The sequence below is a fragment of the Triticum aestivum genome, chromosome 7B (genome assembly GCF_018294505.1).
Source record: "Triticum aestivum cultivar Chinese Spring chromosome 7B, IWGSC CS RefSeq v2.1, whole genome shotgun sequence".
Taxonomy (NCBI): domain Eukaryota; kingdom Viridiplantae; phylum Streptophyta; class Magnoliopsida; order Poales; family Poaceae; genus Triticum; species Triticum aestivum.
Window position 1 is genome coordinate 681,269,207 of NC_057813.1, and position 25,389 is coordinate 681,294,595.

Consider the following 25,389-nt stretch of genomic DNA (forward strand, 5'->3'; position numbering starts at 1 on the left):
ATTGATGTTTGTGTGATTTGGATATATAGTTACTCGTATAATAATTATCTTACCCGTACGTTGTTTGTTATACATAGTGCCATGGTTTTGATATCCGTCCCCGTCGGCCCTCGTCCTTGTTATGATTCGGATGTGGTATATTCTCTTTTAAAACTATTTGTTGCATTTCATGTTTATGACAAATTATGCCCATCTAGTTGACATAGATATTTTTATCTAGGAGGTATGTGAACCGGAAATTCCAACCGACCCTATTGTCGAGAGGTTAAATTTAGTTGAAAGAGAAAATGAGTACTTGAAAGAAAAATTGAAAAGACTTGAGGGGGAGAAGATGGAATTGGAGTTGCATGTTGCCGATGTCGTCGATGATCACAAGATCAAGATGGAGAAAATGCGCTTGAAGATTAGGAAGATTAGAAAATATGCCATCGATAGTGAGGCTTGGTATCATTATGCTGTTGGATCAATTGTTACCTTAGTTGCGATCTTGATCGCATTTGTTGTTGCATTTAAATGCTTTAGCTAGAGAGTTATTTGTTTGTTGCATTTAAGTGTTGTATGAACTTTATGTATGAACTTGTATTAATTTGGTCTATTCGGTGTTGTGTAATGAAGATGAGCCGGCAATGGATGTACGATGACCGATGCTCTCCCTAGTTCGTTGAGGGCGTGCATACTTTTCTGCTTGCGGCTGAGGCAAACAAGTGGGCGGATGGTTTTATGCCTTGTCCATGTGCTGGCTGTAAGAATGGTCGCAATTACTCTATGTCAAGAACCATTCACGTCCACCTGTTTGAGTCCGGTTTCATGCCCCACTATAATGTTTGGACCAAGCACGGAGAAAGAGGGGTTATGATGGAAGACAATGAAGAAGAAGAGGACGATGACAACTATCCTGGCCATGGGTTCCCTGAATACGATGATACAACAATGGGGGAAGAAGCTGAGCCGGTAATGCGGGAAGAAGCTGAGCCGGCAATGCGGGAAGAAGCAGAAGAAGAGGCATCAGATGAGCCCATTGATGATCTAGGTCGGGCCATTGCCGACGCAAAGAGAAACTGCGCAAGTGCTTTGGAGAAGAAGAAGTTGCAGCGCATGTTAGAGGATCACAAAAAATTGTTGTACCCGAATTGCATAGGTGACAAGAAAAAGCTGGGCACCACACTGGAATTGCTGCAATGGAAGGCAGAGAATGGTGTATCTGACAAGGGATTTGGAAAGTTGCTGGTAATGATAAAGGATATGCTTCCAAAGGACAACGAATTGCTCGAGAGTACGTATGAAGCAAAGAAGGTTGTCTGACCTCTAGGGTTAGAGGTGCAGAAGATACATGCATGCCCTAATGATTGCATCCTCTACCGCGGTGAGTACGAGGATTTGAACGCTTGCCCGGTATGTGGTGCATTGCGCTATAAAATCAGCCGCAATGAGCATGGTGATGTCGAGGGCGAGCGCCCCAGGAAGAAGATTCCTGCCAAGGTGATGTGGTATTCTCCTATAATACCACGATTGAAACGTTTGTTCCAAAACAAAGAGCATGACAAGGCGATGCGATGGCACAGAGAAGACCGTAAGAAAGACGAAAAGTTGAGAGTACCCGCTGACGGGTCGCAGTGGAGAAAAATCAAAAGAAAGTACGGGAAGGAGTTTGCAGATGACGCAAGGAGCGTATGGTTTGGTCTAAGCGCAGATGGCATTAATCCTTTTGGGGAGCAGAGCAGCAACCATAGCACCTGGCCTGTGACTCTATGTTTGTATAACCTTCCTCCTTGGTTGTGCATGAAGCGGAAGTTCATTATGATGCCAGTGCTCATCCAATGCCCTAAGCAACCCGGCAACGACATTGATGTGTACCTAAGGCCATTAGTTGAAGAACTCTTACAAGTGTGGAATGGAACAGGTGTACGTGTGTGGGATGAGCACATGGGGGAAGAATTTGACCTAAAGGCGTTGCTGTTCGTGACCATCAATGATTGGCCTGCTCTCAGTAACCTTTTAGGACAGACAAACAAGGGATACCGCGGATGCACGCACTGTTTGGATGATACCGACATTATATATTTGAATAGTTGTAAGAAGAATGTGTACCTGGGACATCGTCGATTTCTTCCAAGCAGGCATCCCGTAAGAAAGAAAGGCAAGCATTTCAAAGGTGAGGCGGATCACCGAACGAAGCCTCGCCACCGTACTGGTGCTGATGTACATGATATGGTCAAGGATTTGAAGGTGATATTTGGAAAGGGTCCTGGCGGACAACCTGTTCCGAAGGACGCTGACGGACGCGCACCCATGTGGAAGAAGAAATCTATATTTTGGGACCTGCCATATTGGAAAGACCTAGAGGTCCGCTCCGCAATCGACGTGATGCACATGACGAAGAATCTTTGCGTGACCCTGCTTGGCTTCTTGGGCGTGTATGGGAAGACAAAAGATACACCTAAGGCACGGGAGGACCAGCAACATATGCACGGAGAAGACGGCATACATCAGGGTCATGCAAGCTACGCTCTTACCAAAGAAGAGAAGGAAATCTTCTTTGAATGCATGCTCAATATTAAGGTACCGTCTGGCTTCTCGTCGAATATAAAGGGAATAATAAACATGGCAGAGAAAAAGTTCCAGAACCTAAAGTCTCATGACTGCCACGTGATTATGACACAACTGCTTCCGGTTGCATTGAGGGGGCTTCTACCGGAAAATGTTCGATTAGCCATTGTGAAGCTATGTGCATTTCTCAATGCAATCTCTCAGAAGGTAATCGATCTAGAAATCATACCAAGGTTACAGAATGATTTGGTACAATGTCTTGTCAGTTTCGAGTTAGTGTTCCCACCATCCTTCTTCAACATCATGACGCACGTCCTAGTTCACCTATGCGAAGAGATTAACGTTTTGGGTCCTGTATTTCTACACAATATGTTCCCCTTTGAGAGGTTCATGGGAGTCTTAAAGAAATATGTTCATAACCGTGCTAGGCCAGAAGGAAGCATCTCCAAGGGCCATCAAAATGAGGAGGTCATTGAGTTTGTATTGAATTTATTCCTGACCTTAAGCCGATTGGTGTTCCTGAATCGCGGCATAAGGGCAGACTGGATGGAAAAGGCACGCTAGGAGGGGAACAAATAATATGTATGGATGGACATTCTCTCACTGAAGCACACTACACAGTTCTACAAAATTCCGCCTTGGTGGCTCCGTATATGGATGAACACAAGAATTTGCTACGCTCCAAACACCCGGAGCGGTCTGATGACTGGATTACACGTGAACAAACCAGGAGTTTCGCCAGCTTGTTGCAGACACGTACCATGCATGACACCTCTATTGAAGATGACCTGTACTTGCTGTCCCAGTTACCATCTTCGAATATAATGACTTTCAAAGGGTACGAGATAAATGGTAATACATTTTACATGATCGCCCAAGATAAGAAGAGCACCGACCAAAACAGTGGTGTCCGCTTTGATGCAGAAACCAAGACGGGAAAGGAAATATATTATGGTTATATACAGGACATATGGGAACTTGAATATCGACGTGGTTTAAAGGTCCCTTTGTTTCGGTGCAAATGGGTCAATATGACACGAGGCGGGGTAACGGAAGACCCGCAGTACGGAATGACAACAGTGGATCTCAACAATCTTGCATATGCGGACGAACCATTCATCCTAGCCAATGATGTGGCACAGGTTTTCTATGTGAAGGACATGTCTGCCAAGCCAAGAAAAAGAAAAGATAAGGAAGCGAATGCATCGTACGATGAGCCAAAGCGGCACATAGTTCTTTCTGGGAAGAGAAACATCGTGGGAGTGGATGACAAGACAGACAAGTCAGAAGATTATGAAAAGTTTGATGAAATTGCTCCATTCACAGTGAATATTGACCCGAGTATCCCGTTAAATGATGAAGATTTTCCATGGTTACGGCGCAAAGGGACACACGCGAAGAAAAAGTTTCACACCAAAAGATCTGGGATGTGATCGGCTTCACTATCATCACTTTCTTCTGTGTTTCGCACCCAGAGGGGAATCTATTTAATAGTTAGGGTAGTTATGTGTTTTGGCATTTGAAACGCGAAGAAATTTTATGTGCAAACAAATTCTTTCATGCCTTTACTGATTTTTAAAGTTAAGTTATTCACAAACTAGTGATTCACACTAATTTTAAATAATTCAAAATTTAAACTATTCAAATTTGAAAACTACGGGCACTAACAGAAGGTTTGTAATTTTTTGTACCTAAAGCAAAAATATTCACAAAGAAACTCTAAATACACAAAAAAAAACACAAAAAAAAATAAAGCAAAAAAAATAAAAAAAAGCCCGCCTACTAGGCCAGAGCGGCCTGCATACGACTAGAAACCCAACCTGTTGTTGGGCCAGGATGCAGGCCCGCAAAGGCCAAGTGGGCCCACGGGGCAGCAAAGAACACGTAGGCCCAGTAGGCCTGCTTTGGAGAGGAGCTCGAGAGAGCGACCGCATGGGGGTCTAAAACTACTCAGAAATAAAAAGAAAAAAATATATTTGCTATTTTTCAATCGTTTACAAAATGACCGTGAAATTGAAAATCACTACAAAATGAACTCTGAAAATGTTAAATTTTGGCAAACTAGATGAAAAACTACTCACAAATAAATAGAAGAAAATAAATATAACAGAAAAGAAAAAACTATACAAAAAACTACGCAAAAATAAATAGAAGAAAATAAAGCAGAAAAGAAAAAAACTATAAAAAAATTTGGGGCGCTGCCCTGTGGGCCTGATAGGCCACATGTGTGTAATTACAGGCCTTAAAGGCCGAGCAGACTCACAGGGCAGCGCGCAGAGTTTAGGCCCACAAGCCTGCTATATAGAGGAGTTCGAAGTGGTAGCCGCGGCTGGGTTTATAAACCAGTGCGGCTGCCCTTCGCCCGGCGAGGTGGGACTAAACTTTGGGGTGGCAGCGCGAGGCCTTTAGTACCGGTTGGAGCCACCAACCGGTACTAAAGACCACCCTTTAGTACCTGTTGGTGGCTCCAACCGGTACTAAAGGCCTCGTCTTCCCGCCTCTTCGCCTGGCCAAAGTTGGCCCTTAGTACCGGTTGGTGGCTCCAACCGGTACTAAAGGCCTCTCCTATATATACAACACTTGCGAAAATTTCATTCTCGCTCTGTTTCTCCTTCTGTTTCCCCATAGAAGCACCGCCCGCGCGCCCCGATCGATCGACGTCGTCGCCGTCGCCGCCCCCGTCCCCGTCGCCGCCCCAGGCCCGTCCCCGTCGCGCCGTCCCTGTGTCGCCGCCCCCGAGTCACGCCCCGGCCCATCACCGCCCCCGGCCGTCGCCTCGCCGTCGCCGTCGCCCCGTTGTGAGCTCTCCCCCTCTAACCCCTCTCCCTCGCCCCCGGCGGCCACCATGGGCGCCGCCCCTCCCCGAGCCCATACACACACAAGCATGATGAACACACACACACACGCGTACATATGTATGAATTAATGCATGTATATATTAGTATATACGTATTTTGTATGTTTAATTAGTTTAGATTATTTAGATTATTATTTTTTCACTATTATATATGTATGAATGCATGTTAGATGGATATAATTAGTGTTTAATTAGTATGGAAATTTTTTATATAATGTTGTTTTTCAGTTTTTTAATGGATGTATAGAAGTTGTGTTTTCTGTTTTTAATGTTAGATGCTTAATTAGTATGAAATAGTATATAGAATTTTGACATATGCAATGATAGCATAATTAGTGTTATATAGAAATGTTAGAAATTTTAGTTATCAAAATCCAATCATTAAAAAAATGTTACTTTTTGCGGGCATATAGCTAGTATTTGTTCTCGACGATGTCTGGCCCGCATCCTCGCCGTCGACCCGTCCGCGACGACGTCCGGCTGACCCATGTCCGAGACTGGGCTCCGCCGGGCTGGCACTGGGAGGTGCTGCCTGGAGGGGCGCGCCGCTTGATTAGGAACCCGGCCCCGGGTCCCGTCGTCGACCCTGATCTCATTTGGTGGCGTTCGCGTGGGCCAGTTTTGGTGCGGAGGGACCCGGCCCCGCTGGAGGTGGTACGTCGCCGTGTCAGGGAGGAGGACGAGCACGTCCATCGCTACATGGTTGCGTTAGAAGGCGGCAGGTTCTCCAATACCTGGCAGTTTCTTCAGGGATCTCACTTCAGCTATGATCCTGTGAGGGTTCCTTCTCTTTGGGTGTCCACCGCCCGCGCCGCAGGAACCGCGAGTGTCCTAGATTCTTCTGTAGTATTCGATCTTTAATTAGCTACCTAGCCAGTGATGTACTATTCAATATTATATATTATTCGAGACGATGTATTCGAGATTATATCTATTATTGTAGACGATATATTCGAGATTATATCTATTATTCGAGACGATGTAATTTGAATACTAAATTGTTTTATATTTCTTTTGGATTAGTTAAATAAAAGCTATGGCAGACAATACCGACAGAGAGGGAGAACAGACCATGTTCGATATGATACGCGGGCCAGATGATGATCAGAATGAAGAAGAAGATTATGACGGCTCCGAATTTCTAAACAACACCGGAGAGGGTGATATGATATTCGATCGCGACGACCGAATTGATGAAGTCATGAACTACGATTATGACGATGACGAAGAACATGTTGATCCTGAAACAACAAAGACCGGCGAGGTATATTTATATAAGCAGGCATTTGTTGATCATCACATGTTTTAAATGACTTGAAGATATATTAACGAATCAATCTTTGTTCTTTCAGCCATCCGGATCGAGCAAATCTTCAGGCAAAAGGATGAAATGAGGCCCGAACAAAAAGTTGAAGGAGGGCGTAAAGTACAATATCGAGGCAGTCAGACCTAATGGCGAACCATTAGCGCCTAAGAAGATTGCAGACAAGTTCGTTTGTTAGTGCGGAGTTCTTGTGAAGGACCAACTCCCGATCAAACTTCAAGAATGGAGAGAGCCAGCAAAGCCACGTCCAGATGTTACTTTTGTCGACAAGAATCAAAAAGATCTGCTTTGGGATACTCTCATGGAACATTTCACCCTACCAGATCATTTCACAAAAGCAGATGTGCAGAAAGTCAAGGACGCTGCTCTTAGGAAGATGGCGGTTGCATTCAAGAACCACAAGAATCGTGAATGGGACAAGTACGTCAAGGGAGGAAGGAAGACTCCAGTATTGGAGGGAACACTAGAGAACCAATGTGCTCATCGGGACGATTTCGTGAAATTCAAGGATTCAGAATTAGCTAAGGAACGGTCGAGAATAAACAAGAAGAATGCCGAAAAAAGGATAAGTTCCATAAGCTGGGGCCAGGTGGCTATGCGGTGGCAATGCCTAAGTGGGATAAGTCTGAGAAAGAGATGGAGGATGCAGGTGTCACTCCGGTTACTAAGAGCTGGCCCCCCAGGTGCAGGACTTGGTTCTATGCGCATGGGGGGAGTTGGACCCGAAGACAGCCAATGTTTCGACGAAGGCAAGTCTAAAGGGAGCCAACGATGCTATACTTGTTGCAATAGAAGAGGCACGATCGGGGGTGTTCCAGCCCAACAGAGAGAACGATGAGCTTACGTGTGCCCTGGGAAATCCTGAACACCCGGGAAGAACACGAGGCAAGGGCGCTATTCCGTGGTATGAGGGGTTTTCAGACTAGAACACCGACTACAGAACCCGTGCGAGAAAGAAGATTGCAGAGGAGAAGAAGAGGAAGATGGAGGAGGAGCAGAGGAAGCGGGACTATGAACGCCTTCAAGGCCTAGAAGCAAGTCAAGTGGAATTGGCAGTCAAATTCCAGCGGCAGCAGGAGCAGATCGACTCACTTACCCAGCAAAGGGGGTCTCAGCAGCTGCAGCAGCTAGCGGATGATCCAGCATTGGATAGCACCGCCCCATCCATGCCGAGAAGCAGCGTGGGTTCCGCCTCGGACGATGCAATGCTGGGTAGATACCCCGTGGATGACATCACGGAGAACACTAACTGCGAGCTACACATCAAAATAACGAACATATCCATGAAGGTGGCGGACGCCGTTGCTTTTACAAATCCCCCCGAGGCAACCTTCCATTGCAACCCGATTCCAGCGGGCTATGCTCGTGTCTTGGTTGATGAGGTGGTGGACCCACCATATTCGGAGCTACAGCTTGACATTCCTGGAGGTGACGACGAGCGCTTTCTCGGAGAGGCCAAACATCGTATCATCCTATGGAAAAAGGATTGCATCATCTTTCGAAGGCCACCGACACCGTGTTAGCCGACTCCTCGTCGAAGTCCGCCACCGAGTCAGCAGACTCCCGCTCTAGCAAGTCCACCAAGTCCGGCAAAGTGTCAGGCCACTCCTCCTCCAAGTCCGGCAAAGTGTCAGGCCACTCCTCCTCCTCCAAGTCTGCCACAGCGTCAGACGTCCACTCCTCCTCCAAGTCCGGCACAACCTCAGGCCACTCCTCCAAGTCCGGCACAGCTTCAGGCCACTCCTCCTCATCCAACTCAGCCCCGTCAGCCGTCTCGGCCGCCTCAGCAATCGCAGAAGAGATACCCCGCAGCTATGGTGCGTAGCGGTACGAGTCGAGGTAGTACAGAAAGTACAGGCGGAGGCAAGCGATATAAATATGGTCCAAGCCTCACGCCTCTTCCGCAGAGGCCTTATGACAAGTCCGAGGAGGAAAACATAGCCATATCAAAGGCCGAGGTGGAAGCCCATTTTGCACCGAAACCGCCATCGCCGCCAAGGGAGAAAGTGCCCGAGGAAATAATTGACCACTTCATTCGTATGGCTCAACCACCAGCTCCCAAGCCTGTTGACACAGACTATGAGCGCCACATCAGGAAGTTAAATCAAGCACGTCTACGTAAGGAGGCGAGCTCGGGATCGAGCAAACAACAAGCAGCTGTCAAAAAATGCGGGAAAACCATTCCCCAGCTGGGAGAACAGGTGGCGCAATCGATCCCCTCGCTTGTTGTGCCAACAACACGTGACAGTACACGCGCCCAATATTATTGTGGGCAAACAGTTTACGTTCCCGAGGTGGGCAATGTGATAATAACCAAGGACCATATAATGCAGGCTGAAGTTCTCAACATCACTGTTGGACAACTCCTCGAGATCAAGCCCATGCCTGTGCTTAGAGAGGATGAAATAAAACGGAAATATGTCCGGGGCCAACCTTTGGTCGAGCCAGACAAGGTCAAGAACCTCCCAACGAGAATGTATGAATTGCATCAATGGTACATGAACATCACCAAGATTTCAGATTGATTGTCCCTCATGGTGAATGTCAAGGAGGAGCATTACTTCCATGAGAAAGCTCTGTCTGTTGAGTATTCTGAACTGTTTCAGTTATACAATCAAGACGCACTCGAAAAATCTATCGTCAGTTGCTATTGTCTGTAAGTGATTTCTTTCTGTAATTTAAGTCTCAAGCTAGCTGTAGTGATCCTTTTGATCAATCATTACCTGTAATTATCCTCACTATATTCTTTTCTGTGGTATTATGCAGGATGAAGATGTATGAAATGAGAAAAGGTGGACGCTTTGGCATTGGGTTCATTGACCCAAACACCGTTAATGAATACACACGGTGGATAAATCCACATCATCAAAAGGACGTAGAGGACAACATGATAGAGTTCTTAAAGCGCCTCAAATACAATGAAGATATACTACTTCCTTACAACTTCCAGTGAGTCACACTGTCTTGTACTACAAATTCTCTGTTTTTTCCTACTAGCTAGCTACATGTTTTTGCTTACATATGCCCGCTTAATTAAGACATGCAAACGTGTGTGCATGCAGATTTCACTGGGTCTTGTGTATCATTAAAGTTGACGACGGAACAGTTGAAATACTGGACTCACTACTCAAAGCAAAAACTGACTATAACATCTTGTTTGGGATAGTCAACAGGTAATTTCAATCATTATTAACTATATATCTCAGCCTATTTAGTTCGTCATTTCATGATATGAACTATTTAATAACCCCTTTATTCATTTTCTATGTCGGCGGGCAGGGCTTGGGCAAGGTTCATCAGCGTCACGAAAGGCGAATGGAAAAAAAGCTTCAATGGTTTCGACCCAAGATAAGTAATTAAGTAGTACTAGCTAGCTAGCTGCCTTCTCTTTAATTATCATGCTTGATTAATTATTATCTGATCAAATTCCATTCTCGTAAAGGCCCTGAAGCAGGCGAAGGGGACTGATCTGTGTGTATTCTGCGTTTGCGAGAATATTCGCATGATGGCGTCCGAAAGGAGCAGATCTCAAAGACAGGAATGGGTACGCTTGTCAGAACACTATTCACAATTTTTACACCATTATCGATATCTAGTCACACAACTAATACACGTGCATATTGATCTCCTTCTTAACAGTTCAGAGAGGTGCGAGAGAAGCTCCTAGAAACGGAGCGCGTAGAAGCACTTCAAGAGGAAATAGCGGGATTTTTGCTCGACCAGGTCATAAATCCAAAGGGAGAATACTATTACCCGCTACCGCCCCATGAAAACCACTTCCAATTGTCATCGTGCTCCGAAGACACCAATTAGGCTAATGCCACTGGCTCCGAAGGCAACATGCATATGTAGGAGAAATTGTATATAGCTATACATGTGTGTATGTGTGAATTAATTAATATGGTGGTTTGTGAGACATTGATGATATATATATGCATGATTGGTTCTACTAGAAATCCTATTTATCTCTATTTCTACCTACTAATAGACCAGCGATTGCTTCTGGTTGTACGTCGCCGGCATTTTTTTGAATAAGCCCCTATAGTTTTGGGTATTCAACCCGCAGTCCTTTTTTAAATGACTAATATGACAAAACATTTCGTTCTTACAAAAAAGGCCCCGTAGTTTATGGTATTCAACCCGCGGTCCGAGCAGACGGAGCACGAGCTCGCCTCCTCTCCCTCTCGCCCGAAGTCCTCGCCGCCGCCACCACCAACGCCGGCCGCTTCCGGCGAGCTCCGGTGAAGCGTAGCACGCCTCCGAGCTCCCCATCGTGCGCGCCTCCCTCCCCTCCGTCCAGATTCCCTGCTCCCCGCCTCTACCGTCCAGTCGCAACCCCACCCCCATGGCTAGGGTTCCAGGTAGGACTTCGCCGGCGCGTCTCCGGCGGCCCCTGGTTCCTCCTCCTTCCTTCTTGGACGGGATCCGCCACCCCTACACCTCACCTTCTCTTCATATCCTCTGCTGCAGATGTAGATGGACCACGCCATGGGAGTTCCTATCCACCACGGTCGCCGCCATCAAGGGCTTCTTCACGGAGATGTGAAGGACGCCATGGACCTGCAACTCCTCAAGGTTTTATCTTGTGCCCATCCCATCCCCTCCTCTTCCCGATCCTTGCTCATCTTGTTTCCTTCCCTTCTCACGCAGGTTAACATGGAGGAACCCTAGCCAACAGCACCTCCTCACCTCTGATGATGCCTCTGCTGCACCAAGATAGGGCAAGCAACCCCCATCTGCTCTCTATCTCTCCCATTAGCACATGTCCAGTTTTTTTTTGAACAAAAGTCTGCTACTACATGAACAAGTCCATGAACAGATTTATTTTTGTTTGTGAATTGATATCCTTCCGAACACAAACAGTGTATATATGTGCTACTTTCATTTTTGTGCTTTTATTTGTAAGCTCATAAAATAGTTAAACTGGAAATGCCATGATTAATTAAGGAATCAATCTCACGAAGGATGATGCTTGATGCAGCGAAGGATCACATTGTATTGCTGACAATTTCAATTTATTGGGTCGCCGTCATTGTGAGGTTGCCGGCTGGAGGAACTGCAGCGGCTCTCTGTTCTCCAGCCATTAAATTCACCACTGAATAACGAAACTCTTGGCTCAATTAATTATGTCCTGTAGGATGTGGAGGCAAACGAGTTGCGATGATCTACATGACTGCACCGCCTCCAACAACACTGGATTCACAGAATCAGTATAGCAGCCCTTGCCACACAGTTGGCTTTGGTGTTTATTTTCCTGCTTAACTATTTGGATGTGTTCTTTTGAATACCTCTGATTATCTGTATGGCGTATCTAACCATTCTTTATGGCACATACATGTAGGTATTGCTAAAGAGATGCAGGGTGCTTCAAATATGAAGATATACAATCTGTTAGTATTGTGGGCCAGGGTATCTGATCTTTTACTTTTAGCCTGGTGGGTAACTGATGTAAAAAAACGTATGTTCAGTGCCAACTCAACTTCAGTGCCTAATCTTAATTTTATGCTCATTGCCATACACCTTCCTGCGGGGACACCGTGTTGCAATGCTCTTGACCGATTGATTTTCCTCCACGCAAATCTGTGACCAATTCTATCGCAATCTTTTCTTCATTATCTTCAGTATTTTTTATCTAATGTCGCATTACAGAGAAATTCTCGGTATCTCCAGTATTTGTGATGTCAACAAATCGGTCTCCTTTAAAGAATGTTATTGGCACTTGGAAGTACCCAATAAATCACTCCACAAAACAAGAAAGTGCAGGTTAGATCTTGTGCCTTTTGTTTTGATATTAATTACCCCCTTTATTTTTCTGGTTGACACTAGCTAATAAATTATCAACGTGGTAATAACATGTTAGTTATATACTACAGATTAAATATAATTATGTTCTTTTAAGCGCAACTGCTATATTTTAAACCATTAGGATATGAATTGATCCAAAATGCATAGTGCATCTTTTTGGTTCTGTAATTTTGGATGTTAGGTAGCATAAGTAGTGCCCCTGTCAGTTTGTCAGGTTCAGTGAAAAAACTTCCAAGAAGGGATGATGCAATCTTGTACTTAATTGGGAAGCTCACCCTTTTCATTGTTAAGATCGCCAGGCGCCACTGTTTTCTATATATATTACGCAGCTACACATATGATTGCATTTATCCCTTTATTCAAGACAAGCATTCAACAAGACACTTAATTATAAACAGAGCAAATACCACACATGGTTTACTTTTCGGGTCAGGTTACATTATTTCAGAGATGGGATGCATCTGAGTTGTTGATGTACATTAAACAGTTGGATTCGTGAGTTCAGTCATTTCATTTATAGGTTCTGGTACTTGATACTGAACAATGAAAATGAAAGATTGTGCTTCATAGATTTGACAGTGAGTTTAAAATTACTTAGTTTTCCTTTGGAACCCCTGCTGGAATGTTAATTTATGTGAAACTTAGAGTGCCTCTACTATCATTTAGCTCTTTGAATAATGCATATACGGCATGATCTATCCTAACAAGCTGTTTTGTGTCAACCAGGGAGTTACCGGGTGACACTTTGGTAAATCTTGCTACCATTCTGTCTCTCAACTCTTTCTGGGCGAGTTCTGAAAGAAATCCATCTTTTTAAAGTGGAATGGGCATTCTGCCCCCGCACATGGACGCCGTCGAGTTCGCGGCAAGGAGCTATGGCAAGCAGCAGCAACGGTTTTAAGCAGAGGCAGCGGGCAGCAGCAGCAGAGGGCAGAAGCGAATGTAGAACAAGACCCCACGGCTGGGAGATCTCTGGGTACAGAGTGCAGACTACGTTTTTTCTTTGCGCAGGAGTGCAGACTATGTTGACAAAGTACTAATCAAGAATTGCAAGATGCAGAACAGGAAGGATGATGCGGTGGAGAAGGCAGACGGCGCCTTGGACGAGTCTGTGCGTGCGCTGGGCGCAGTGGCGACAAAGTGCAAAGCAGAAGGAGGCGTTGTGGCTCCGGAAGTGCTATTCTGAGCTCGATCACAGATGCGCCCGTTATCTGAATCGCCCGTTGGCATCTAGATCCACACCAGTCCACCGTATGTGTCAGGGTATTCCAGTTAGTATATATGCACAAATTTCGGGCCATGGCCCACCAACTATCGCAATCAATGGGACGGTTGCCGTCTAACACGGGAAGGCTCAGACGCGGGACACCGTTCTGGGCCACAGCTCAGACGTAATGACGGGCGCCGTCTGCCCCTTTATTTTTCTCCACCCCCTCCACACAGCAAGATGTTTTCATTATTACCCTTAAAAAAAGCAAGATTCTTTCACAGCGCTGCCATCCCAGATCTGAATGACCAGATCATTCAACAGAACAAACCATACTGCAAAAATAAGCAAGATCACCCCAAGGATTCAACATACAAATTGCAAGAATCAGTAAGATCAAGCAGCTAACTACGACAACAGCCATCATTCGCACCATGGGCATTTAATTACTGAAATAATGCTAGATTTTTTTAACTGCAGTTCAGCCTGCCAACGAGTGCAACACAAAATCTAAAATAATCCACAACACAACATAACAGGTTTACAACTAACAAAAAACAGCCCGTCGGGCCTAGCACTACACTCCAGCATCCCACATTTGCTAACCTCATCTCCATTGCCTTAGTGCAGGTGTTTCTCCTATGGCCCTCAACCCCATAATTCTTACACCTCGCAGACTTCCGAGGTTGCTCCCTGGACATCACCCATGTCCAAACATGTTGTTCTTTTATGCAATTCATCGTCCGATTCTTGTCTGCAATCATGACATAAGCAAGTTAATCAGTTCATCCTCAAAGAATCATAAGGTTATCATCTTACATCATCAAACAAGCCATATTACCAATGAGTATTGTCTTCGGCGCCACGCCTCTCATCATCTATAGAAAATCTGAAAAGACACACTCAAAACTTTCCTCAGTCTCGTCGCATACCAGTACACCAGCCAGTATAATACTCTGAAAATTGTTGTTAACCCCAACAAAAAGTCTTAAGGGCATGTCGTAAAGGTTAGTCCGGTACATTGTATCAAACATCACTATATCACCAAAGAAACTGTACTTCAGCCTGCTGCTGCCATTCGCTCACATCAAGTTCTTTATCCGATCCTCTTTGTCTGCCTGCACATGGTATGTAAAGTGTGGATCCTTTGCCCCCAACTAGTAAGCTTACACGTGAAAATTCACGTATATAGAAAAAAATTCAATCATAGTAGCCAAAATTATTACCAACGAATTTGTAATTGAAGTTAAGTTTCAAAAAAGCTAGTATAATTAAGAAAATTACTTTGTAATGTACCTAAGTATTTATGTACAGATTCAAGGAATTTAAATTCACAGCTTCATTCTCTTTGAGCTGCTGTTGGTCGTTCTTCAAACTTATGAATACCAATGAGCTACGTATACATACATTTACACCTTTTCTCTCTCTAAATCCCATTGATGGAACAACGTAACAGAAAACACATCGGTCCTTTTGAGTAAATCAATGTGTCTAGAAGCATATATATATGCCAGTGGGTTAAAATGCGCATGACCATAACCTTAATATCATCATAAGTAACATGAGTACAAAAATAATATAAGCTTAAATGAACTCGTACATAATGAAAAGGCAAGGAGATATGCCATGTCCAGTTGTCCACAAGGATCAACATGCTCATTGGGGAAAAAAGAAACCCACTCTGCCCTTTACAAAAAAAGTCATGCCACCTGAGATACAACACCGTTAATATTTCCTCCTCAAGCATATGGGTGGCCTGCCTACACAAATCATCAAGATTGGTACTGCTTTGCCAGTAACCTTGTGGCAATATCTGGTGAGTATGGTTTTCTTGAACACCAAGGGGCATGGATCTCCAATACGTTGCGATAGATGTGATCTATCTTGTGCCTCATTTGAATGAAAGGAATATAAAAATTGTCAATAAAACTATGTAGGAGTGAAATTCAGCACAACCAAAAAGTGTTAATCACTCACACAATTAAGCAATACTGAAAACTTTTACTTGGATTGGGTTGAAAACTTTTACTTGGATTGGGTTTCTCTATTAGCTGCAAACCTTAAGATTACATAAGATCCTTACATTACAAACAAGGGGAGATTTTCAACAAGCTATTGACAATTGATCTGTAACGTTAGCAAGGTAGATCTCGATCCCAAAGCCATGCCATTGAGACATGTATTGACATATACTTGGTGAAGAGAACTCTGCTGTCATATGTAAATTTACCTGTCCTCCCAATCTATCAAATGGCATCTAAAGTGTGCAAGAATATTATCCCCAGAGCTATAATATTACTGGCATGCTAAATAAAAAGGCAGTGCTCTTGCATGTTGTTGGCCTTGCTGCATGGATGGAAGCATGTCTATCTTCTAATTTATTTGCAATATTTAAAATTTAAATTTACACAGATAGGTTAGAACATCATTCCTATAGGACATGAGGTGTTGCAAAGGCACAAGGATTCACAACAGTGATTATATGAGGAGTAAAAAAGCATTTAGGCTACATCTAGAGCTATCTATGTATGTCCAAATTTTCATCCAGCAATGGTGAGTACAAAGATACACATAATATGAATCAATTGTACTCCCTCCGTCCCATAATATAAGATCGTATTACATCCAATTTTTGAGCAAAATGAGTGCAATAAGATATTATATTATGGGACGGAGGGAGTACTTCCATTTGGACGCTGAAGATAACTGCCAAATACTTAAAAAGAAATTTGGAATAGGGGGAACCCGTTCAGTCAAGTCCAGAATTCAGCAAGAACTGCACAATGTTCACAAATGTACTGGATCACACTTCACTGAAGCCTGCTCCTTGACTGATTTATGTGCACATAGCCACGTAGTGAAATGCATCTGGAAGCAGCAGAAATGTTAAACAAAATAGACGAAGGAGCAGAAGCCCCGATCTTTTCCCAGAAATAGAATGAGAGTATGTAGATTCAGAATTTTAGATTAAGGAACATTGACCAGAGGAAGGATCAGCAGTACAGAACCAAAGTAATGAATAACTTATGGTAAATTTGTAAGGGTCATTTGAAACCGAAGTATTGCACCTGATCTACTTCTGACGAATACCACAAAATCATGAAAGCTCCTCAACAGCACCGTAAACCAACTGATAGAGAAGCAAAGGAGATGACCAATCGTTCAGGAGGCAGGTAGCAATGATGGCTCACATGGATTTTGTATTTTGCATTGAAGGGGATGAATTTGCTCATCACCATAGTTAAAGGTAGTTTCAGATGATCATGATTTCTGTATTCATTAACATGGCATACAGAAATTAGCAAAATCAATGAAAATGGAAGAAATTAGCAAAATCAATGTTATTGGTGGACAGAGATTTTTCTTTAAGATGTAGATCTCAAAGTAAAAGGGCAGCCCCAGTGCATGTAGCTCCCGCTTGCGCAGGGTCTGGGGAAGGGTCCGACCACTTTGGGTCTATTGTACGCAGCCTTTCCCTACATTTCTGTAAGATGTAGATCTCAAAGTAAACAAAGTAAATAATCATGTCCAACAAACGATAGACAGGCTACTCATTACATGAACCAGGTGTAGAGAGCTACTTGTAGAAACAAGTAATAATGACAAAGTGCAACCAATTCTTCTATCTTTATGTAACTATGCGTCAATAGGCTCAATATACCTCACTTGTAGCTGAAGTGAAGATCGATTCTGGATCAATGCAAGCTTCCGGGTATCTCCACAGTAGCAATATCATAAGCTTCTGGGTTGTTGCACTTGCTCCCTTGATATAGTTGAAGCAAGAAAAAATATTCAGTAAACTGAAATGAAAAAATTTTATAAGTAGAGAACCATCATCATCGTCAATAGGTCAGAAAGAGAAGCGCCCTCACCGCCCAACCACTTTGTGGTCGCTGCAGCGAACGAAGTGAGTAATATGGTCGTGTTGTACCTCAGGCAGTAGGGGGACAGTGTTGAGGGAGTGGAGGTGCTCAGGTGGTCTCCTTGCATCATTATCTTCCGTCTAAAATTGATGCAGTTGGGCTCAAATAGATCGGCGCGGTGTCACGCTCGGCAGCAATACCTCTGTATATCAGCAATCTCGACGGTGGTACAGAAAGAAAAGAAGCAGAAGCATCAATTTTTTTTGTGGAAGGATCATATACTGGGAAATCCCGTTAACATGAGAAAATACTTGTGTATTAGTACAACATGATAGTATTGTAAGTTTGTAACTCCTTGTATAATGAATATTTCAGAGATTTTTCTTTAAGATGTAGATCTCAAAAGTAAACAAAGTAAATAATCATGTCCAACAAACCATAGATAGACTACTCGTTACAGGAACCAGATGTAGAGAGCTACTTGTAGAAACAAGTAATAATGACAAAGTGCAACCAATTCTTCTATCTTTATGTAACTATGCATCAATAGGCTCAATATACCTCACTTGTAGCTGAAGTGAAGATCGATTCTGGATATGCAAGCTTCCGGGTATCTCCACAGTAACAATATCATAAGCTTCTGGGTTGTTTCACTTGCTCCCTTGATATAGTTCAAGCAAGAAAAATATTCAGTAAACTGAAATGAAAACATTTTTAAAAGTAGAGGGGCTTGGTGCCAAGCATTTCAAATAAAACTAACATCTCTAGGACCGTCTTCTCAAAAAATAGAAATGGAAGACCAGGTAAATTTTGCAACAGTCTCTACTTTTATGAAGAGTCAACTGACTATCATAATTTTTGGAAGGGCTATGACTATCACACTCATGAACAAAAAGATACAATACATCATTGGGAAAATGGCATACTAAGTGCATATTGCGAGAAAAGATATATATAGAGTGGCTAAACTCTCCCACACTCACCTTATCTTATAACCTGAAGGCACATATCAGCATACCCAAGCTTCTTTTTAGACTTATTCCATTCATAGTTGGTAGCTGCTTACCCATTGTTCTAGAAAATTCACTGATAACAGGAACAACAATGATTACATTGCATCAAAGAAACAAAAAAAAATGCAGCCAAGTAATTCTGGCATGGTACTACCTCACTATTCAACATGCTTTTGTATCAATCTACACTTGTGCCCCGCCCCACTAAAAATCCTTTGTAAACCACCACTTAAATCTAGGGTTGGGATAAAGATGAAATGTCGAATATAATCCCCCAACAGCAATATACACATGTGAATTCTAGCTGCAAAATTGAGTTGACTGGTGATGTAATCGGATTTTTGGATGAGTCAAGTTTCTTAAACATGTTTATGGTACAACACTTTTGACAAATGTATCCATCTACCATTACCAAACTTAAGACCTCAAAACAAGGTTTTGCTAAGAGAAACAAGATCTGAATTTCGTAATATGAGAATAGAAATTTGCAAGAGAAAGAAGCCGAAAACTTACAAATAGAAGGGGAAGGGCCGGTAGCTGGAGGAGCAGTACTACGGAGAGTCGGAGCAGCTGAGGAGGCCGTGCTCATGGTGGTATTTCGTGCAGCGGCGACCACGGCGGTTGGTGAGCAGCATGGGCATCCATGCATGATGTGCTCCACTGCTCCTTTCCCACGGCGTAGTGCCCAATTGGTCATTAGAGATTATATACACAGGAAGGTGAAAAAGGAGAGATGTTGAAGGAAAGGAATAGTCACGGGATTTGAGGAGATGATTAGGAAATTGTTTTGGAAGACTATTAGGAAGCTTACAATGACGTCTGAAGCTTCCTTTTGCTTTTGCTATTTGGGCCAGCCAAATCTCACGCAAAACTGATAAGAACCGGGCATGTGTTAGTTAATATCCAGAACCTGTTTATTTGGTGGTCGGGTGCCGCGGCGCGGCGGCTCCTGCGGCGACCCGCGGCGAAGGGTGCGGCGGCTCGGCGGCTCCCGCGGCGTAGGGTGCCGCGGCTCGGCGGCTCCCGCGGCGTAGGGGTGCGGCGGCTCAGCGGCTCCCGCGGCGACGGCGGGGCAGCGAACGGCGCGGGGAGGATGGGCGTGCGGAGGGCCCGCCCGTGGTGTGGTGTCCGTTGGGGGGGGGGGGGAAGGGGGAGGGGTCGTGCGGGCGTTGCGAGGAGGAGGAGAGGGGAGAGGTCGTGCGGGCGTGCGTTTTGGGAGTGGTTTTTTTTTCAGCGGCGGTGCAGGTTAGCGAGGATGGATGGATCAATGGCTTAATGCGTGGCTTGGTGTGTTAAACACGGGAGGATTATGGGCCATCGGATATTGTAGATGAACGGATAAAATTGCTTGGATCTGCCCTTCTCTTTCTTTTATAGGGGTAGTAGATTCAGCAAACACTTCCATTGTCTTCCTCACATCGTCATTCGCCTGCTCCTAGCTAATCTTTCCACATAGATTTTTCAGAGACCTCTTCGTAAACGGCACATTCTTCATTGACCCGAAAAAACTCCCAACAATGTTGTACATTTTTTGCAAGGTTGACATTGTTCTGCCTCACCTGCTTGATCAAGTCACAACTCACGACTGTACACATCAATGTGTTTGTGGGATGGCCAATGAATCTTCTGCCAAAATTTGGCTAGAGAGAGTGGATGTGCTTCTCCTGTGCTGAACGATGTACCACTCATTGTCCTCTGATCTGAGTAATCTGATCAGCGCATGACACTCACACCGGCAGGACCTAGTGTTCTCCACGCCAGCCTTCCCCTGCAAGAAAATTTCACAGTGTGTGCATAAATTCCCCACAAGAAAAAGGAATAGAAAAGAATTTATGCTGGCTGCCGACGGCACATACCGAGCACCCGCACACGATCTCCTGCATGCCCTTCATCCTCTCGACATTCACTCTACTCTTCTTGTACCTTATTCCAAATCCTCTCTCCCAGGAATAAAGGTTGCAGAAATTATAAGCTTCTCCTAGCGAATCAAAGCTTGCGCCCAGAATCGGCACAATGACGTTCTCAGAAGGGTTCTCTGCATACCCCCTTACAATTTTCTCAAATGCAGTCACACACGACGAGCATGGTTTCCTGCAACGAGCGGCCGTGCCTATCCTCACCCTGCAATTGCAGTGCCCATGCCTTAGGAATTGTGCCACACTTCCAAACCCAACATCCCCATGAAACAGGGATTAAATCCAAGAGATGCAGACATTTCCCAACCCAACAGCCTCATAAATGCAGCTGTTAAAATTTAAATCTAACAACTGACCACATTTTCCGAACCAAACAGCCACATTGAACAGCAACTACACCTAGCCCATCTCAGGAAACACGAAAAGAACTAAAACCGTCCCACAATAATGAGCTTTCATATGCCTTTTCCGCCGCTCACAAGCACCAACAATAGAATGTTTCTATTTTCAATGTCTTGTACCTTGAACCCCATGAAAACCACACCCAAAATGGGCTGACTGTACCAGTTGATTCATGCCCATAATGCACATTATAACCATTGAGAGGCCTACCAATTTTTCTAATCCTACATCATTTTGATGCGACCCCCATCTAATCCACTATCACACTCTGCTTGCAATTGTAAACTTCGCAACTATATCAATTTTCAAAGTGCAGTAAATGGAAAACCGCAAAAGGGATTCGAGCTGACTGACATCTTAGCCCATCCAGGTAGCAGCGGGGTCATCTTACCCATGGACATTTCCGATACCTGCAGCGACGACTCGTGTCTATCCTTCCCGCCCCTTCCCTCCTCGCAGATATGTGCGTCCACACTCATGGCCAGCGCTGGCGAACTACCAGCCCCCTTGCATGTTGCTGTCGCCTGGACGGCGCCCGGGAGCGAAACCATGACAACCGGATCCATTGGAGCCGCGCTCTCATCCACCTCCTCAACAAACAGAAACCTGCACACAACCATGGCCACAAAAAAAGAGATGAGTCAACAAATTAGAGACTAGAACACCCTGGATTCGCCATCTACCACAGAGGAGATAGATATGCCTGCAAAATACGAATGCACTATTCACTACACGTGTCCATGATCATGGTTAACTTTTCTCTCAAAAATTAAACGCTGCATTCATACCAGTTTAGACTACGGATTTACATCTGACAATCCATTGCTAATTATATCACACTATAATTCCACAGGCCATGTACCCGGAATTCTAGCTACATATATTAAAACTTGCAGGAGACTGGTCTATCTTCAGCCATCAAATTACTAATAAACTTCATTACAGGTAGCACTTGCTCATTTCCGAAGATCAACAGAGAATTGCATCAGGTTCAACATTATACTTCTCTATTTTCCGTGTCGATAATTAAATGCCGAAACATTCCCAACTGTCTTGCAAAATACCAATGCCCTATTCACTACAGGTGTCCAGGATCATGGTTAACTTCTCTCTCAAATATTTAATGCTTCATCCACACAAGTTTACTAGGGGATCTACATCTGATAATCCATTATACACCATCATGCCCACCAGAACTCAGCCTAAGAAAATTACCAGATGCCCAAACCTATTCATGCAAACCTGCTCCATGCCAGCGAAAAAATGAAAACTACACACAGAGATTAATGAGGATGCACCTCTTAGCCCAACCAAGTGCCTGCAGGTTCATCTTCCCGGTGGACAATTCCGATGCCTCAAGGCGTCCTTCCGGGGGCAGTAGCACCGATCCTCACCCTGCACTCGAGATTACTCGTGTCAGGACCTATGCATTCCCAAAAATCTTATGGAATCAGCTGCACGTAGTTTTTATCTAGCGTTTTCGAGTTTTGCAGACTCTCCATATGCTCCAGGCCTATTTTCATGACCACATAGAACCATACAACTCGGTGCCGTCAATCATCCATTTGAAACCACTTTGCATTGTTTCTCATTTATGCTATATTTTTACATCGACCTTCTACACTCATTTCATTCGTCTTATATGCAGCAGGACAAAACATAGGACAAACTGAATAGCATCTACAGCATTTCCATTTCCAACTGCAGATTCCACATTTTGCACCATTTTAAATGAATGTTTAATTAACTGCCTGTCGACTACTGTCATGGATCTACAGAGTTTTGTTATGTACATAGTATACTTAATGTGCTCTCAAAATCTATAAAAATGGCTCCACTGCTCAGTTCTAGAGTTTAGTATGGCCTCCCCAGCTATATTATAATTGCAGTGCTGTGTCTACTAATCTTAAATCGACAAGGTGCATTGGCTATCTACCGCCGCAAACAATTCAGTCAACAACACTGCACGGCCATACACAGCTTGAAAATAGGTTACTGAAATTCCTCATAGCACTGATCGATTTAAATCTAGTTCCCCTCACCTCTTATTCCAACCAAGATCCTAGGGATCCATCTTCCCCGTCGATTGCCGCCGCTCCACACCCGGTAGATCTGCTCTTCGCCGCTCACACCCGTGGCCTCCTGCGGTGCCACCCGCACAGACGTTCGCCTAGTTCCATCCGCCGGCGAATCTTCCGACCTCCTCAATCAGAGTGGATCTGTGGCGGAGAAAGCATAGAAAACCTCAGCCGCCTGAGCTCCACTCTTCAAATCGCACACTACGGTGGACAAAAAATGCATCTGACTGACATACCTCATGATTGGCTACACGAGGAACTCCATTCTGCGCGTCGGCCACCTGTTCTCCCTCACTATCTCTCTCCTTCGTCAGTTACCAAAAATGGCGGCCGAGTTGAGGAAGAAGATACTAGAACTGCATTCCGTTCGAGACTGCCGCCCTCTGAACGAAAGAGATTTATCGGAGCCACGGATCAGACGGACGTAGGTGAAACTGGGCCACGGCTCAGCCCGTCACCAGTTGACGGCCGTCCTGAACTGGCCCACTTCCCAGGTCCGCCACATACGTATTCCCACACAGTGCCCATTTACCAGCAATTCTTAGCCCACCGTATAAAGAATCGGCCCAGATCCCCACACAGCAGCGAACGCACAGGATATCGAGCACATCTGTGCTCGTGACCAGTTACTCCGCGTCCGCTTGTGGCTCCCCGATCTCTAGGCGTGCGTGAGTGTAAGCTGGACATGAAGGAAGAACTGCTATTTGTGATGCTGGTCTGCTGAGGATGATACCTACTTGCAGTGATGCTTACACACTGAAATTACTAGCTGCAATTTATCATGAGGCAATTTCTTGTTGTGTGTGCGCTACTGCTGCTTATAGGGAATAGAGAATAGAGAAAAGAGATAATGTTGCAGATTATATATCAATGAGAATTTTTAATCCTTGCAGTTGCTAATGCACTGGTATCTTAAGTTTGCTTTGGATATTTCACAAATAATGTTTAATTCAAAGAGACGGACATAGCTAAGGCAACGACGCAGTATCCAAGGTGAGATCCCACTTCCTTCAAATTCCTTCTCAATATGATAGATATATGGACCTAATCTTTTCACATTTTAATTACTATCTTGCGCAGGTGTGGCTCATTGACACGTGTGCGCAGCTGAAATCACTGCCTTAGGACTGATAATGTTCGAACGCATTGTGATCAGAGAAGAACCTAACCATTGCCAACGAAAAAAGGTTAAGTGGTGACACGGGTGTGAATGCCGTCTCACTTGATTTTTTTCCCGTAGCAACGCACGGGCCCTTTTGCTAGTATATATATATATGCATAACATGTACAATGTGTAGTATCGTAAAATACCAGCAAACGAAAAAGAATTAAAATGGAAACATAAAATTAAATGAAAAAGAAATCATAAAACTAAAAAAACCCAAACCTTATAGTACCGGTTGGTCTTACCAACCGGTACTAAAGGGCTCCAGGCCCCCGGAGCTGGCTCGTGCCACGTGGTTGCCCTTTAGCACCGGTTCGTGCCGAACCGGTACTAAAGGGGGGGGGGGCTTTTGTGCCCACACTTTAGTGCCGGTTATGGAACCGGCACTAAAGGGCCTTATGAACCGGTGCTATTGCTCGGTTCTGCACTAGTGCCTAATCGTGGGCTGCGCTTCTCATTGCTGCCCCTAGTACTTCACTGCGATCGTTAACAATTTTCCTCCAATCTTTCACTATTAAGCATTCATCGCTTCTAGAAATCCTGAATGCATTCATGTGCAATGCAGGATATCTTGGTCGTAAGCTAACAATTGACATGCGACCTTTAGTCTCGATCCCCTGAGGCACAACTTTCATCGGGAGTCCCTGTTGAAGAACATCGTATAGTACTTAATTAATATACTTAGCAATGAAAGTTTAGCAAAAAAAATATGTATGAAAATATGCACTGAGGACAAATAGTAAAAATCTTACCATCATTCCTAAATAGATGTGACCGTAGTTCAATACCATCACTATTGGTCGCACGTTTTGAGTACTAACATTTCTAAGTGCAAGAAGAAAATTTGTCTTAACAGTATGAAGATCCTCAAGCCATGAAATATAATGACTTATCTCCTCGCAGTTTAGTTCAGCTCCGGGACAGTAATAGGTCCTGTCTACCAAGCGCCGGACATGTTTGGTTGAATGGAGATAAGCTGTCAATAGAAGTTAGTTGTTAATTATTTTTGAATTAGCAATATTAAAGACAAAAATATAGTTGAGAAGAACTCACATAATGGTAGAAATAGAGATGTCTGCACATCGACCCATATGTCTCTATTACCTCCAATATCATCTTCCGGACGAATATCAAATGTGATAACCATACCAGGCTCAAATGCATAAGCCTTGCATAGTGCTTGCCAAGTTTTGCATTCAAAATAGGTGTACG

At 44.2% G+C, this 25,389-nt stretch overlaps 2 long non-coding RNA genes across 4 annotated transcripts; both read right to left on the reverse strand.

Annotated features, from left to right (window-relative positions):
* Window positions 1–15,373: 15,373 nt before the first annotated feature.
* LOC123163184 (uncharacterized) lies at window positions 15,374–19,212 on the reverse strand. Of its 3 annotated transcripts, XR_006481777.1 has the most exons (5): window positions 19,130–19,212; window positions 18,587–18,689; window positions 17,672–18,264; window positions 16,809–17,540; window positions 15,374–16,608 (listed from the first exon to the last, which is right to left on the reverse strand). It is a non-coding gene; the product is annotated as an uncharacterized lncRNA (long non-coding RNA). The 3 variants fall into 3 exon arrangements; XR_006481776.1 differs by having other exon boundaries at window positions 15,374–17,503; XR_006481775.1 differs by having other exon boundaries at window positions 15,374–17,540.
* Window positions 19,213–20,010: 798 nt separating this feature from the next.
* Window positions 20,011–23,384, reverse strand: LOC123161081 (uncharacterized). The gene is made up of 5 exons (XR_006480528.1): window positions 23,249–23,384; window positions 22,977–23,153; window positions 22,233–22,329; window positions 20,473–21,540; window positions 20,011–20,384 (listed from the first exon to the last, which is right to left on the reverse strand). It is a non-coding gene; the product is annotated as an uncharacterized lncRNA (long non-coding RNA).
* Window positions 23,385–25,389: the final 2,005 nt, after the last annotated feature.